The sequence below is a fragment of the Podarcis bocagei genome, assembly GCF_964188305.1.
Source record: "Podarcis bocagei genome assembly, chromosome: 6".
NCBI lineage: Eukaryota > Metazoa > Chordata > Lepidosauria > Squamata > Lacertidae > Podarcis > Podarcis bocagei.
Genome location: NC_138130.1, coordinates 97761213 through 97774041, shown reverse-complemented (window position 1 = coordinate 97774041; position 12829 = coordinate 97761213). Strand labels below are relative to the sequence as shown.

The following is a 12829-nucleotide window of genomic DNA, read 5'->3' as shown; positions in this document are numbered from 1 at the left end:
ATAGGTCAGGCTTCCTCAAACTCGGCCCTCCATATGTTTTTGGCCTACAACTCCCATGATCCCTAGCTAGCAGGACCAGTGGTCAGGGATGATGGGAACTGTAGTCTCAAAACATCTGGAGAGCTAAGTTTGAGGAAGCCTGGAATAGGTGCTCACCTGGATGCAAGACATCTGACTACAGAATCTTAGAGTTGGAAGGAAACCAAGGGTAATCTAGCCAACCTCCTGCAATGAAGGAATCTCAGCTACAGCATCTATGACAGATGGCCATCCAACCTCTGCTTAAAACCCCTCAAGGAAGGAGAGTCCACCACCTCTCATGGGAGTCTGTTCCACTGCCGAACAGATCTTACCGTCAGAAAGTTTTTCTGAATGTTTAGTCAGAATCTCTGTTCTTGAGCCATTGGTTTGAGTCCTAGCTTCCACAGCAGGCGAAAACAAGCACGTTCCCTTCTCTATATGACAGCCCTTCAGATATTTGAAGATGGCTATCATTCTCCTCTCAGTCTCCTCTTTACCAGGCTAAACATACCCAGCTCCTTCAAGCACTCCTCGTAAGACTTAGCTTCAAGACCCTTGATCATCTTGGTCGCCCTCCTCTGCACACCTTCCAGCTTGTCAACATCCTTCATAAATTGTGGTGCCCAGAACTGGACACCATATTCCAGGTGTGGTCTGACCAAGGCAGAATAGAGTGGGACTATTATTTTCCTTGATCTGGACACTAGACTTCTGTTGATGCAGCCTAAAATAGTGTTAGCTTTTTTTTTTTGCTGCTGCATCACACTGTTGACTCACGTTAAGTTTGTGGTCCACCAAGACCCCTAGATGTGGCCACAACTGACACTAAAAGCTGTAAACATGTATTGTTACATGTTGCATACAAGCTGCCATTAGAATCACTGGAATGAAAAGCTGGATATAAATCTTCAGAATAACAAACAAATAAACTTCTGCTTGTTTGTCTGGAGACGATTCTTTCCCAGTTTAGTGTCCCCTGCAAATTTGATGAGCATCCACTCAATGCCTTCAACCAAGTCATTTATAAAGGCATTGAACAACAACCATTTCAACTCAGGATACCCCTGTTTTCAAGACCAGTAACACAACTTCCCAATATCACATCATGGAACAACAACACATGAATATAATGGTACCTCAGGTTACGTACGCTTCAGGTTACATACACTTGAGGTTACAGACTCTGCTAACCCAGAAATAGTACCTTGGATTAAGAACTTTGCTTCAGGATGAGAACAGAAATCGTGCTCCAGCGGCGCGGCAGCAGCAGGAGGCTCCATTAGCTAAAGTGGTGCTTCAGGTTAAGAACAGTTTCAGGTTAAGAACGGACCTCCAGAACGAATTAAGTACTTAACCCGAGGTACCACTGTATATGAAGCTGCCTCATTCCAGTAGCCAATACTGTAAGTCCACTTCATCCAGTATCTTTTGTTTCAAGTAACAGTGGTATCTAGGCAGGCATCCCTTTCCCAGTGCTGCTCCCTGTGGGCTTTAAAACTGGAGATGCCAATGACTGGGCATGCAAAGCATGAAGTCTGTAGCTGAGACATGTCACCAGAAATTTGTACTGTTCTTATTTCACAAGGTAAAACGGACGTGGGTGGTGCTGTGGGTTAAACCACAGAGCCTAGGACTTGCCGATCACAAGGTCGGCGGTTCGAATCCTTGCAAGGGGGTGAGCTCCCGTTGCTCGGTCCCTGCTCCTGCCAACCTAGCAGTTCGAAAGCACATCAAAGTGCAAGTAGATAAATAGGTACCGCTGTGGCGGGAAGGTAAATGGTGTTTCTGTGTGCTGCTCTGGTTCGCCAGAAGCGGCTTAGTCATGCTGACTACATGACCCAGAAGCTGTACGCCAGCTCCCTCGGCCAATAAAGTGAGATGAGCACCACAACCCCAGAGTCAGTCACGACTGGACCTAACGGTCAGGGGTCCCTTTACCTTTACCTTATTTCACAAGGTGGGCATAAATGATAAGGGAACGGTTTCTGAAAACGCAGGTGCCATACGTGACTCAGGTTACTATCCTGCACATGCTCTCCACTGATCATAGTCGGGCTTTGCTTCCAAGCAACGTTCTTCAACCTCCCCACCATCGCCAGCCAGCTTAGCCAACAGCCAAGGATGGTGGGAGATGTAGTTTAACATCACATGGCGACTCAAGGTTGAAAAAACAGTGCCATGAGGACTTGATATTAACCACCACGCATGGACTAGAACATAGTGTGCTGAACAAAAGATAACAACCAGCCTGTTTATTAGCAGCTGTCTGCTCTGCTGCCAACAGAGGATTCCTTCTTAGACAAGGATCTAATGATCAGCCTCCACTCTCATCTCTGGAGGTTTTTCTTTTCTTCCTTTTTTCCTCCCAAAATGTGAGTCGTTTTCATCGACCTGCCCAAACGTGCCAGAGTTCTGCCCCCTCTTTTTCAGCTTCCTCTTCTGACCCCAGATGAGCAATGGTCTCTTCGGTGGTTGGTGAGGCAGGGACCTCCCATTTGTGAAGGTTTTCGACTGCTCGCCAGCTGCTACGCGTGTGTTCCAATTAATGCTCTCACCCTTCAGAGCTAGCTTGTTTACTTGCATGCTCCCAATGTGTGGGCTTGGGGGTCAAAACCGTGCTCCCTCCCATATGTCAGGAGATAAATGCAGGAACACTGCAAGAACCCACAGTCCTTGTCATCGTAGCATCTCCAGTTCATTCCAGGACAGGATGTGAGGAAATCGAAACGGGCAAGGATTATGTACGGCACATTAAGACATCGAGGAGCAATGGTAAACGTTGAGGCTGTATTGGAGCTTGTGCAAAAGCCTTTTCATTCCATACACATCTGCCTTTACTTTTGGAGGGGAGGATATCATGGTAAGGTAAAAGGTAAAGGACCCCTGGATGGCTCGCTTTCAGGCCGAGGGAGCCAGTGTTTGTCTACAGACAGCTTTCCAGGTCATGTGACCAGCAGGACCAAACCGCTTCTGGTGCACAGAGGACCGTGACAAGTGCCAGAGTGCACAGAAACGCTGTTTACCTTCCTGCCACAGTGGTACTTATTTATCTACTTGCACTGGTGTGCTTTCGAACTGCTAGGTTGGCAGGAGCTGGGACAGAGCAATGGGAGCTCACCCCATCACCCCATCACAGGGATTCGAACCACCAACCTTCCTATCAGCAAGCCCAGGAGGCTCAGTGGTTTAGACCACAGTGCTACCCACGTGGTATTAACAATGGTTAAAAGATCAGATATTCTCTGTGGAGTCACCCCCTGACACCTCTCAGCCTTTCCTCTCCCATGTAAACACCTCCAGCTAACCTCTAACATGGTTGAGTATTACAGCTGGGCAATATATTGATAATATCATTCAAAACCGGTTTGAAGTCCATATTGCGATATCGTTTTCATAATTTTTGACCTGGCAATATATCGTGAATCCTGGTGTGTGTGTGAGAGAGTGCTATGCAAAAATCACAATGTGGGGAAAACCGTGAAGCCACCCAACATAGCTCCTTTTGATTTATCAGTATATCACAATGTTTAGCTGGTGATATATCACAATGTTGAGAACAAGGTATCACCCTACCCTATTGAGTATCACAGCATCTGACAGCTCAGTTCGTAGAGCATGAAACTCTAAATTTGAAGGCTGTGGGTTCAAGCCCCATGTTGGGCAAAAGATTCCCTTCCAACACTCGGCCATTTTATTAGCTATGATCAGCACTACAGACCGGCAGGGAGAGGCAGAATTAAACTCATTTCACATTTAGCGGTGAACCTGCCTAATTTGCACTTTCTGAAACAATACACAAACTGAAACACAGTCATCATTTGAAATCTGTACTTCTCCGGACCTTGCAGTAAAGTTCTTAAGTCAAGCAGTGTGTACAACAATGTGAAGACTAGATTGAAGTGCGCATCGAAAAGCACATATTTGTGAAAATGACATGCATTTTATTAGGAAAATATGCTTTGCAAAAAAAAAAAAGTCTATTTGTTTGCTTCTTAAAATATATACACTGCCTGACTGCAGGGGGGGGGGGGAACCCACCTCAAAGCAGTTTATAAATTAATCAAAGTTGCATTTTAAACTTGTGTGTATTGGGATAAATATGCACCCAAACACTGGTGAAATTTCTTGATGATTTCAAAACATATATAATCACAAACTGATGTGGAAAGTGAGCTTAAGATAGGAAGGAGAAACTGAGAAAAACCAGAAGTGACAAATTCACCCATCTCTAATCAGCATCAATGTTGGGTGTTTAACTTTGTGTTAGATATTACTTTCATAAAAACCATTTACTAGCCTCTCTCTTGACACTATTGCAACTGTGGGGTCGCCAACTTTCATTAGGTTAATGCTAACCCAATTCCCTCTGAAGCAGAGTCGCCTAATCCATTTCAGACTTTTACTTATTTATTGACTTAGCATATCTCACCCTTCTGGTATAAATAAACCACTCAAGGCAGTTTACAACACATAAAAATTCTAATTCCATGAAAACAGTGGCAATAAAGGGGACAGGGCCAGCAGCTTAGAAACCGTAAAAAATATTGTATGTGTACCCCACAAAATAAAAGCCTGACAGAATAAAACGATACTGAACCACTGGGCAGAAATTCTAATTTGTTTGGATTTTAATGAGAAACTACCTAATTCACACTTCCTGAAGCAAGATGCAAACCGAAGAACAGCTACGCTTCAAAATCCCCCCTTCTCTGGATTTTGCAGTGCAGGTCTCCAACTAAGACAATATGTACAAAAATCCGTCTGTTAGGAACAAAGGCACCTAATATGCATGCTGTGGTGAAAATGAAATGCAAACTATCAGGGGAACATGAGTGCAAAAATGTTAATGTTAGAACTGTATGCAAAAATGTGCTTATTAGGAGACATGTATGTGAAAATGCTGACAGACCTTCATGATTAATACATCCCACAATGCCTATCAAAATTATACCTCAATGCAGGCTTCAAGGAAGGAAACCAAGGCACAAAATAAACACTCAAGCCCTTCAAGATCCTATTAAGTCAGATTGCTTCCAAACAACTCTTAAGGACCAACTGCTTTCGGAGTTCGCTGATAACGTTGAGGAACACTGGACCAAGCTAAAGACATCCATTATTGCAGCCTGTGAACAAACTATTGGATACCAAACCAAGAAACACCAGGACTGGTTTGATAAGAATGATAGTGAGATTGAACGCAATATTGACAATAAAAGGGATGCTTTTTGGATCTGGCAAAAATATAGAAACTAAGAAAAAACCTATACCAACACTAAGGCACAGAGTTTCTTTAAAGCCACAAAGACTATCTATGGACCAATAATTCATGAAATATGCCCCCTACACTCAACAGGCGGTCCCACACTTCTAAAAGATAAAGAAGTTATTGCATTGCACTGGGACATTACCAGCATCTCCTCTCACAAATTCTACAAAAACAAATTAGAAATGAGCTAGCAGCAGGAGAGTTGTGTACAGCTATTAACTAAATGAAAAACAACAAAGCCAGCAGACCTGATGGGATACCTGCCAAGGCCTTCAAAGTGGGCAGAATTGAACTACCCAGAAAAATTTGTGAGCATCCTTCAGCTCCTCCATGATAATATGACAGCAACAATCACAGATAACAATGGCTCTTAAAGTGAGCCATTCACAGTGGGATCAGGTGTTAAACAGGGTTGCTTTATCGCCCCAACTCCATTCATTATTTTCATTTCCCTGATCCTATACATTGTTGAATGGAAGGAAACTCCCCACCAGGGTAGAAACCATATATCCAACAGATGGAAAGGTCTTTAACTTGAGAAGGCTGAAAGCAAAGAATAAGGTTACCATAACTTCTGTCTTAGAGCTTCAATATGCTGATGACAATGTAGTGTGTACACACTCAGAGGATGACCTCCAAACCATCCTAAATAGCTTTGCAGAAGCTTACGAAAAGCTTGGCCTATTGCTCAACATCCAAAAAACCAAAATGCTGCACCAACAAGCACAAAAACCCCCTCTGCAGTGCCACAAATCCAACTTAACGGTGTAACATTGGAAAGTGTTGATCACTTCTCCTACTTGGGCAGCTATCTTTCCACAAGGGCCAACATTGATGATGAAATCCAGTATTGCCTAAGCTCTGCGAGTGCGGCTTTCTCCCGATTGAAGTGCAGAATGTTTGTGGACTGGGACATTCTCAGGGAAACCCAAATGCCTGTTTACAAAGCTGTTGTATTACCAACCTTACTGTATGCTTCTACCACTTATAAATGGCATCTACAACTCCTCGAAAGATTCCATAAATAATAATAAAAATTGCATATCATTTGGGAAGACAGGTGAACTAATGCCAGTGTACCGGAAGAAGCAAAGATGACAAGTGTTGAAGCAATGATTCTTCAACATCAACTTCGTTGGGCTGGTTTGGATGCCTGATTATCGTCTTCCAAAGCAACTACTCTATTCCGAACTTAAAAATGGAAAGCATAATGCTGGTGGTCAACAAAAGAGGTTCAAAGACTATCTCAAGACAAATCTTTTAAAAATGTAGTATAAACACTGACAACTGGGAAACACTGGCCTGTGAGCGCTCCAGTTGGAGAACAGCCTTTCCCAAAGGTGTCAAGGGCTTTGAAGACACTCGAACTCAGGACGCAAGGGAGAAACGTGCAAAGAGGAAGGCACGCTTGGCAAACCCTCACCGTGATCAACTCCCGCCCAGAAACCTATGTCCCCACTGTGGAAGGACGTGTGGATCTAGAACTGCCCTCCGCAGTCACTTACGGACTCACTGCTAAGACCGTGTTCATGGAAGACAATCTTACTCGGCTATGAGTGATCGTCAAAGAAGAAAGGTTACACAACATGCTTGCCATGCATGAGACTCCTTATCTCAGGGTCCTGCATTGCAGACTCCTGCTTGCAGGGGGTTGGACTAGATGACCCTCAGGATCCCAACTCTATGAGTCAAGGATTCTAGGATTCCAGGGTAGCAATGCGAGGATGAGATAGGAAGCAGGCAGGGGGCGCAGGAAACAGCAAACAATGCTCAGGATCAACGGTGCATGCTGGGTAGACAAAGCACTGAGATCTCTTAGGGCCTGGAATACAAGCACTTCATTATTATTTTAGTTATTGTCCCCCTCACCCTCATGTTTTTAACTGTTTCACCTTGAGTCCCTGTCAGAGAAAAAGACAGGGTATAAAGAAATATGTGATAATATCCAGCTACATGGAATACGTAGTAGCACATGCTCAACAGTTCACAGTGCTGCGTGTCTGCAGTCAAGTCAATGTGTTATTGCCACCCTGGGTTTATCCGGGTTTTCTGGTGTGGAGGATTAAGGGGTGTGGGTTTAAGGTTATCAATGGCCATCGTGAGAGGCAGGAACACTTCTGCACATTCCCATTGCCGTCCCCATCAGTTGTCTCACAGCACAACCCTACTCAGAGCTAAGTCCCCTCTGAGCTCATCTGAGGCTTACTTACAGGTTTAAGTGGATATAGGACGGCAGCTTTTCTGAATCATCACGTAGACAATGCTGTGAGTCATCGCATGGTTATGTAGCACCCGTGACATCGCCCTAAACCAGAGAAGACAAGCAGCTGTGAGTAAGGACTGTGTCGCAGACTCCAGGCCTTGGAGAAGTGAACTTCTTCGCCTGGGAGTGAGGCTGCAGACTTCTTGAGGACTATATGTTCATCTGGGCCTCAGAGTCTTGCTTGGTTGCAGCAAGGACCAGGGAAGGGGAAAAGGAGAAAAATGCCACCCTCTCTCTCTGGCCCTTGGGACATTTCCTGGATCACACCCTTTCCCAGGCCACACCCCCTAGCCCCAGGTTGCGCCCCTCAATGGCCCTGCACTGCTTCCTCCTCAAACACTTTTGTGTGGGTGGAGTGCATCCCTGAACTGTGATAACGCCTTTTGCCCAGCAGGATGAAAGATGGAGGCAGAGGGCCTTCTTGGTAGTGGTGCCCTCCGTGTGGAAAGCCCTCCCATCAGAAGTCAAGGAGATAAAGAACTACACAACTTTTAGAAGATATCTGAAGGCAGCCCTGTATCGGGAAGTTTTTAATGCTTGATGTTTTATTATGGTTTCATATATGTTTTATATATGTTTCCATTATTATTGTTGTTGCTATTGTTCTGAATGGAGAGCTGTATCGTTATAAATAATTTTTATTTTTAAGTTGTAACACTTTTACTGATATACAAATCAAATAATTTCCCAATAAACATACAGTCGTACCTTAGAAGTCGAACGGAATTTGTTCCGGAAGTCCGTTCGACTTCCGAAATGTTTGAAAGCCAAATCACAGCTTCTGATTGGCTGATATGAACTTCAGACTTGTTTTTGATGATAAAGTGGTACCTCGGGTTAAGAACTTAATTCGTTCCAGAGGTCCGTTCTTAACCTGAAACGGTTCTTCACCTGAGGCGTGCTTTTACTAATGGGGCCTCCTGCTGGCGTGCGATTTCCATTCTGATCCTGGGGCAAAGTTCTCAACCTGGAGCAACCAAAGTGGTTAGCGGAGTTTGTAACCCAAAGCGTCTGTAACCCAAAGTACCACTGTATATGGCTATATTGGCCAGCCCTATCCTTGAATTGGCTCAGCCTAATCCTGAGAATTGGTTCCTGCTATGATATTCCCTAACCAAGGGTTTTCACTGCATCCATGTCAAGGGCAGTCTTGTGTCTAAAATACCAGTTGCAAGAAACTGCATTCAATTCCTGCTTGTAGACTTGCCATGGGCACTTGGTTGGCCACTGTGAGAACAGAACACTGGGCAAGACAGGTCAACAGCTTGATCTACCAGGGCTCTTCATCACACACTTCAAAGAGTGTTGCAACTCGAGATAATCTTCTCCAGGCCCACGCTCTCCCTGCATTGCTGGGCTCCAACTCCCTTTGTCCCAGACCATTGGGCATGCTAGCCAGGGCTGCTGGTAGACGAGGTCCATCCAGGGGAGCAGCCCCTGGCTAAGGAAGGCTGCTTCAAGATTGCTGTAAGACAGGGGAGAAATGCCGCAAATTTTCAACCCACCTCCCGGTAGGCGATACAAAACAAACTAACTAACGATCGTCTCCTGGCTTTAATATTAATGAGGCGCTGCTGGTTGTTTCAGGTCTGCAATGTGGCTTTTGTGCTGGAGGCGGCTGCAACATCACACCTGTTCCCGAACCAGAGATGATCAAATAAAAAAGGTCTTTCCCGTTTGGATTGAAGGGTGTGTAAACAACCTTTGAGCCAAATCTCCGGCTGTGAGAAATTGCATGTTGCTTTTCCCCGTTTTTTTAAAAAAATAAATAAATTGTGATGCCCGACCCACCGCTGAAAGTGCTTCTGCTCTGGGTTTAAAGAGCTAGCTAATCAGGCAAATCCCGTTTTAAAAAGCAGAAAACAAAATGCTGCTGTCATCTGATCAAAGGGAATAGGTTGCCTAGTACTTCCCTTCCCCTCTATTTGAATATCGCCATTTGCTTCCCTTAATTGGAAGAACAGGAACAAACTGCAGCATGTCTGCAAGGCAGTGCTGACAGGTTTGCTTGGACCTCAGCTTTGCTCTCATCTACCAGCCCCAAAACCATAGAGAAGGCTGATCGCTGAAGAATTGATGCTTTTGAATTATGGGGCTGGAGGAAACTCTTGAGAGTCCCATGGACTGCAAGAAGATCAAACCTATCCATTCTTAAGGAAATCAGCCCTGAGTGCTCAGTGGAAGGACAGATCGTGAAGCTGAGGCTCCAATACTTTGGCCACCTCATGAGAAGAGAAGACTCCCTGGAAAAGACCCTGATGTTGGGAAAGATGGAGGGCACAAGGAGAAGGAGACAACAGAGGACGAGATGGTTGGACAGTGTTTTTGAAGCTACCAGCATGAGTTTGACCAAACTGCGGGAGGCAGTGGAAGACAGGAGTGCATGGCATGCTCTGGTCCATGGGGTCACGAAGAGTCGGACACGACTAAACGACTAAAGAACAACAGCAACACCCGCCCCCAAAACGCTAAGAACTATACGGGCGACTTCACAAGCAACGCCGGGAAAGGAAATCATCACCAGAAGAATCCAGCGATCTTGCATGATTGTTCTGCTTGCACAACATCCCTACTTCTGCACGCATTTATTGGTTCCAATTTTGGCTGGTTCCTGGAAGCAGTCCTATAGCCGATTTACCCCATGTAACACAATTTAAACCTATACAAATGGAAATCAAAGGCATCTTCCTATTTTTCGTAACATCCTTTGGCGAACGGGACCAACTCTCCCTACGAATGTGGCACTTATTACAGAGGGAACGAAGGTGACAAACTTAATTGCTAGGCTGTGCTACACAGAAATCAGGCTTCGATTTGTTCAATTTGACAGAGGAAATTGTTGCACTTGCTTGACTGTGCCACTTCTTCAGCTCTGCGAACTCAAATTGAAACCCGAGTTGTTCCCTTAGTTAGTTAACTGATATTGGACCAGTATTCCTTGATTTGGATGCAAGGGGTATCTCTGGTTTGGAATGAGTCAGGGTCTCTGGGTCCAAGGGAAGAGCAGGGAGTGAGTTCTCCTAACACTCAAACCTGGTTTTGAAGCTAGGAATGTAATTTGGGGACATGATACAGGTGTATGCCATTATGCATGGGATAGAGAAAGTGGATAAAGCTTTTCTCCCCCTGTTTTAATACCAGACCTCAGGGCCATCCAATGCAGGTAAATGTTGGAAGGTTCAGGACATGCAAAAGACAGGCCCTATTCAACAAGTGCATAGGTAAAGGTAAAGGGACCCCTGACCATTAGGTCCAGTAGCAGACGACTCTGGAGTTGCAGCGCTCATCTCGCTTTACTGGCCAAGAGAGCCGGCGTACAGCTTCCGGGTCATGTGGCCAGCATAACTAAGCTGCTTCTGGCGAACCCGAGCAGCACACGGAAACGCCGTTTACCTTCCCGCCGGAGTGGTACCTATTTATCTACTTGCACTATGACGTGCTTTTGAACTGCTAGGCTGGCAGGAGCAGGGACCAAGCAACGGGAGCTCACCCCGTCGTGGGGATTCAAACCATCGACCTTCTGATCAGCAAGCCCTAGCCTCTGTGGTTTAACCCACAGCGCCACCCGCGTAAATTACAGAATTAGCTCCCGCAAGGGACGGCAGATGGGCACCAACTTGGATGGCTTCCAAAGGGGATTAGGCAAATTCATGGAGGGCAAAGGCTAACAATGGTTACTGGCCGTTATGGCAATTCTCCGCCTATCTCCTCAAACTCATTGTTGGGAATGACAAGGGGCAGAGCGCGGTCACATTCAGATCCATTTTGTGGGCTTTCTGTAGGCACTCAGTTGTCCACTGTGAGGACAGGATGCTGGCCCAGATGGGCCAATGGCCTGATCCAGCAGCGGCCCAACTGGGCCACAGTTTTCTTGGGGGGGGGGGAGAATGTTCTTAGCTTAAGATGCAGCAGTATCAAGATAGCAAATTCTAAAAGCTTCTGCAAAAGGTTGGGTTACAGGAAAATCAATGGCCCAGAGAACCATTTCTCTTTTCTTTTCTACAAGAAGATTCACTGGGAAAGGGATTAGTGACTAATACGCTCAGAAAAGCAATGCAGGAGGCATTGGTTTTGCACTAACAAATGTACAAATCCATCTTTATATTCCATGCATGGCCATAAATACTTCGCTTTCCTGTGCACTTACCCTCATGTCATCCTCATGAAATACTATATTATACGAACGACGTACTGTCTCGCCTGGTCTGAATCGATATTTCTACATATATCCCAGTTGCAGAAAAGAAAAACGTATTAAGTTAATATTTCATTATACTGAAAGACAACCTGGGAGCATATGACAGCAGCCACCAGAGGGTATTTTTTGGGGGGTGGGGGAGAGGCGGAATAATGGAAACCATGATAAAGAAATATTTCCCAAAATTTAGAACGTGTAATGCCCTTGATGTACTGGAGTACAATGAAGTTTTTGAAGAAGATGAGCCATTTTCCTGTTCTGAATTGCACTACAGAAACACACTAAAATTTATTACCATTATTCATTATTACCTGGGTTACAAGTTGGGTCAACCAGGTTAGAATTCTAGGTGTACCTTCAACTTGACCATTATTGTTATTACTTCCCTGCCCTTCACCCTAACGTTCCAGGGCAGGTTACAACATCAAAACATAGTACCTCGCAAGACGAAATTAATTCGTTCCGCAAGTTTTGTCGTCTTGCGATTTTTTTCGTCTTGCGAAGCACGGTGTTGGGAAAGTTTTGGAAAAGCTTCAAAAATCACCAAAGTCTTTAAAAACCTCAAAAAAGGCTACCACACCGCGTTCTATGAGTTGCTCCTCGAAGTCAAGTCGCAACTGTATTAACGGTGTTAAGAAAAAGGAAACAAACTTGCAAGACGTTTCCATCTTGCGAAGCAAGCCCATAGGGAAAATCGGCTTGCGAAGCAACTCAAAAAACAAACAACCCTTTCGTCTAGCGAGTTTTTTGTCTTGCGAGGCATTTGTCTTGCGAGGTACCACTGTATTAAGAAGAGTTTAAAACAATTTACAGTCACAAAAAGAAGGCAAGTCCTAAAAATATACACTTTGAGTGCCTAAGCTGTGCAATGACGGTGCGAGTTGTGCCTTTGTGGGGAGCAAGTTCCACAATTTAGGGGCCACCACACAGAGTGCCCTGTGACCTTTGAAGAACAAGGTTCCCCAGCTCTTAATTAAGGGATGCTGACATACACTTTGTCTCCCCCTTGTAATCTTTTCACCTGCCTTCTGTCCATGCTGAGTTAAACATTTTTACTGAACACAAAGGAACGTCACTTGGG

The 12829-nt window shown here is 44.9% G+C and overlaps 1 protein-coding gene across 11 annotated transcripts in view; it reads right to left on the bottom strand.

Moving 5' to 3' along the window:
- The window catches only part of TENM4 (teneurin transmembrane protein 4), a 1513375-nt gene that overhangs the window by 567784 nt on the left and 932762 nt on the right, over nucleotides 1-12829 (bottom strand). For 9 of the 11 annotated variants that reach the window (XM_081197251.1, XM_081197258.1, XM_081197259.1 and 6 more), the window contains one exon: nucleotides 7498-7592. The exons of the other annotated variants lie outside the window; for them this stretch is intronic. The gene's annotated coding sequence lies outside the window, so the exon portion shown is untranslated. The remainder of the gene's footprint in view (nucleotides 1-7497; nucleotides 7593-12829) is intronic. 11 annotated transcript variants of the gene reach the window in all.